The following is a 4,905-nucleotide window of genomic DNA, read 5'->3' as shown; positions in this document are numbered from 1 at the left end:
CAGAGTTTGCTTCAGGATTCAGCTCCCGCCTCCCCCAGCGGCTCAACTAAAAACTGCAGACTGTCGGGTTCAGCGCTGGACCCCCAGACTGAGAGAACCCCCCCCACACACCGAACCCCTCCCTCACACTGAGACCCCCACACTGAGAGACCCTCACACTGAGACACCCCCCCACACACCGAACCCCTCCCTCACACTGAGACCCCCACACTGAGAGACCCTCACACTGAGACACCCCCCCACACACCGAACCCCTCCCTCACACTGAGACCCCCAGACTGAGAGAACCCCCCCCACACACCGAACCCCTCCCTCACACTGAGACCCCCACACTGAGAGACCCCCAGACTGAGACCCCCAAACTGAGAGACCCTCACACTGAGACACCCCCCCACACACCAAACCCCTCCCTCACACTGAGACCCCCACACTGAGAGACCCCCAGACTGAGACCCTCACACTGAGAGACCCTCACACTGAGACACCCCCCCCACACTGAGAGACCCCCACACTGAGAGACCCCCAAACTGAGAGACCCTCACACTGAGACACCCCCCCCACACTGAGAGACCCCCCCACACTGAGAGACCACCACACCGAAACCCACACTCACACCGAGACCTTCCCTCACACTGAGACCCCCACACTGAGAAACACTTCCTCCTACTGACAGTCCCGCAATTTGACCGACCCCCCACCCTAACAGACCCTCCCTCACACTGAGTGACCCTCTCCCACACTGAGTGACCCTCCCTCATGCTGAGACCCCTCACACTAAGACTCCTCCTCGCACTGACGGTGGTGGTGGTGTACTGGTATTATCAGTGCTTTAGTAATACAGAGACCCAGAGAAATGCTCTGGGAGCTGGGTTCAAAGCCCATTCTATTTAACACATTCCCGAAAACAAAATACACACACACACACACACACACACACACAGGGGGTCTGATCGAGGCCCATTCCCTTCCTGAACATCCACCCCCGGCTGGTTAATGTGATTAGATGCTGCCGTTCTCATCATTGGAGCCACTTGGCTGGTCGGCAGTGGGAGAAACCACAGCTTGCACTGAAATCCCCGGCCCGGGACCCCCAGACCCTCACAGCCCGGGACCCCCGGACCCTCACAACCCGGCCTGGGACCCCAGACCCTCACAGCCCGGGACCCCCGGACCCTCACAACCCGGGACCCCCGGACCCTCACAACCCGGCCTGGGACCCCAGACCCTCACAGCCCGGGACCCCCGGACCCTCACAGCCCGGGACCCCCGGACCCTCACAACCCGGCCTGGGACCCCAGACCCTCACAGCCCGGGACCCCCGGACCCTCACAACCCGGGACCCCCGGACCCTCACAACCCGGGACCCCCGGACCCTCACAACCCGGCCTGGGACCCCCAGACCCTCACAGCCTGGCCTGGGACCCCAGACCCTCACAGTCTGGCCTGGGACCCCAGACCCTCACAGTCTGGCCTGGGACCCCAGACCCTCACAGTCTGGCCTGAGACCCCCCAGACCCTCACAGCCCGGGACCCCCAGACCCTCACAGCCCGGCCTGGGACCCCAGACCCTCACAGTCCGGCCTGGGACCCCAGACCCTCACAGCCCGGCCTGGGACCCCAGACCCTCACAGCCCGGCCTGGGACCCCAGACCCTCACAGTCTGGCCTGGGACCCCAGACCCTCACAGCCCGGCCTGGGACCCCAGACCCTCACAGTCTGGCCTGGGACCCGAGACCCTCACAGTCTGGCCTGAGACCCCCAGACCCTCACAGTCTGGCCTGAGACCCCCCAGACCCTCACAGCCCGGCCTGGGACCCCCAGACCCTCACAGCCTAGTCTGGGACCCCCAGACCCTCACAGCCCGGCCTGGGACCCCCAGACCCTCACAGCCCGGCCTGGGACCCCAGACCCTCACAGTCTGGCCTGGGACCCGAGACCCTCACAGTCTGGCCTGAGACCCCCAGACCCTCACAGTCTGGCCTGAGACCCCCCAGACCCTCACAGCCCGGGACCCCCAGACCCTCACAGCCCGGCCTGGGACCCCCAGACCCTCACAGCCTAGTCTGGGACCCCCAGACCCTCACAGCCTAGTCTGGGACCCCCAGACCCTCACAGCCCGGCCTGGGACCCCCAGACCCTCACAGCCCGGCCTGGGACCCCCAGACCCTCACAGCCTAGTCTGGGACCCCCAGACCCTCACAGCCCGGCCTGGGACCCCAGACCCTGGTCTGGACCCCAGACCCTCACAGCCCGGCCTGGGACCCCCCAGACCCTCACAGCCTAGTCTGGGACCCCCAGACCCTCACAGCCCGGCCTGGGACCCCAGACCCTGGTCTGGACCCCAGACCCTCACAGCCCGGCCTGGGACCCCCCAGACCCTCACAGCCTAGTCTGGGACCCCCAGACCCTCACAGCCCGGCCTGGGACCCCAGACCCTGGTCTGGACCCCAGACCCTCACAGCCCGGCCTGGGACCCCCCAGACCCTCACAGCCTAGTCTGAGACCCCTGGACCCCCAGACCCTCACAGCCTAGTCTGAGACCCCTGGACCCCCAGACCCTCACAGCCCGGTCTGGACCCCAGACCCTCACAGCCCGGCCTGGGACCCCCCAGACCCTCACAGCCCGGCCTGGGACCCCAGACCCTGGTCTGGACCCCGGACCCTCACAGCCCGGCCTGGGACCCCAGATCCTGACAGCCCAGCCTGGGACCCCAGACCCCGGCCTGGGACAGCATCCTAGACCCTATCCTGAAATTTCGGACCCTGATTCACACAGTACACAGAATTGACCAAAAGGCTGTACGTTAGGGTCAGAGGTCAGGGGTCAGGGGTTGGATTGGGCCTTCAGTTGTAAGATTGACAGAAGGAGCAAGTGGATTCTGAAACCGTCCCCCGTTCTTCCCTCAGCGTCAACACCATTCCTGCGATGATCTCTCTCTCTCTCCGCCTCAGAGGAACGAGGTGCTCGAATCACTCCTCAGGAACTGCTTAGTGACGGCAGCCTCCCTCACTCAAGCCGCCAGCTCACCTGAGAGAGGAGCCTTCACTGCAGCCACGCCGCAGGCACCATGGGGGGGGGGGGGGGGGAGTCCTGGGCCCAGCGCCCACCATACAGCTTCCCCTCACAGCAGACAGAAGTGGAAATGGATGGTGGGGGGGGGGCCTATGGAAGGACAGAGGGGGAGATACCCAAAACGTGCAGCCCTCAGGACCTGAGGTGAGGGGAGATTGATCCCAGGAGGAGGGAGATCCCAGTGCATGTGTGTGTGTGTGAGAGAGAGAGAGAGGAGGGGTGGGGGGGGGGGGGGAGTGCCCAGCTCCTGATCTATGGGACAGAATATTCTGCAACAACTGACCAACATCTGCAATGTCCATGTGGTGAGCTCCAAGTAACCACCACCCCCCCCCCCCCCCAAGGAAACAAACACTCCCTGGTGTGTTCCTGACCTTGGCAATGGGGCAGGGCAGGTCACTCGGACTCTGGAGCGGGGCGTGGAGGGTCACCCAGGCCCTGGTAAGCGGGGGTGTCACCCAGACCCTGGCATGGAGGGTGTGGGAGGTCGCCCAGAGCCTGGTGTTGCGGGGGGGGGGGGGGGGGCAGGGTGTCACCCAGAGCCTGGCATGGGAGTTCGGAGATCCTGGCTTTGGGGGGGGGGGGGGGGGGGGTGGAGTGGAGGGGGGTGGGTGTCGGTCGTCGTCACCCAGACCCTGGAGCAGGGGTGGGGGTTCACCCAGAGCCTGACGGGGCTGGAGAGGTCACCCAGAGCCTGGTGGGGGGTGCGCAGGGGCTCACCCAGAGCCTAGTGGGCAGGGGGGTGTCACCTAAAGCCTTGCCAAGGAGTGGAGTGGAGTGGTGGTGGGGGGAGGGGGGGGTGAAATCTCTGCTCAAGTGGGGCGTAGTTCAGGTCTTATCAAACTGGATCTGGACAAAACTTGTTCTCTACCCAGGCCTGGACATGGTTCATGTGTCAGATCTGGTGTAGGCAGAGTCGTCCTCAGTCTAATTCACCATGAAAATATTACCAGCTGCCCACTATTGAGGGTCTATTCACTGCCCCAGCTTCTCCTCTTTTATCAGCACCAGTTTCCTCTCTCTCTGCCTGGGGGTCTTGCTGCAAACCAGGCCTGCCCCAAAGCTGGTGTCCTGTCTGAACAGCGAACACAGACACCAAGCTCTGAGCACTTAGAAATCCCAAACTACAGTCAGGTACTATCAGCTCAAACTCACAGCGAGATACCCATCACAGGACTGTACTAAACATTGGGACAGAGCGAGAGATACGGGGGGAGGGGGGGGAAGAGACAGGGGAGAGAGAGAGAGGGAGAGAGAGCGGGGGGGTGGAGAGGGAGAGAGACAGGAGAAGGAGAAGAGACGGGGAGAGAGAGAGAGAGAGAAGCGGGGTGGGGGAGAGAGAGAGGCGAGGGAGAGACAGACAGACACAAAATGAAAGAGGGTTGGGGCAGATTGGGGGGCTGGGAAGGCCCAGGGTGGAGGGGAGGGGGGGGGGGAACAGAGGCAAGCGGAGGGAGGGAAGGGGGGGACAGAGGCAAGCGGAGGGAGGGAAGGGGGGGACAGAGGCAAGCGGAGGGAGGGAGGGGGGGACAGAGGCAAGCGGAGGGAGGGAAGGGGGGGACAGAGGCAAGCGGAGGGAGGGGGGGCAGAGGCGAGCGGAGTGGAGGGAGGGGGGGACAGAGGCAAGCGGAGGGAGGGGGGGACAGAGGCGAGCGGAGTGGAGGGAGGGGGGGGACAGAGGCAAGCGGAGGGAGGGGGGGACAGAGGCAAGCGGAGGGAGGGGGGGACGGGGGGGAGCTTTGATTTACGGGGAAGGGTCTGGGTGTGGGGGTTTTTGAGAGGCTGCACAGTGGAATTCTGAAGCGGATGAAGGAAGTGATGAGGAATTGTGC

This window comes from Carcharhinus amblyrhynchos, unplaced genomic scaffold, assembly GCF_965287045.1.
Source record: "Carcharhinus amblyrhynchos unplaced genomic scaffold, sCarAmb.v2.hapA scaffold_928, whole genome shotgun sequence".
Taxonomy (NCBI): domain Eukaryota; kingdom Metazoa; phylum Chordata; class Chondrichthyes; order Carcharhiniformes; family Carcharhinidae; genus Carcharhinus; species Carcharhinus amblyrhynchos.
The sequence above is the reverse complement of the archived record's forward strand: the minus strand, read 5'-3'. Positions refer to the sequence as shown.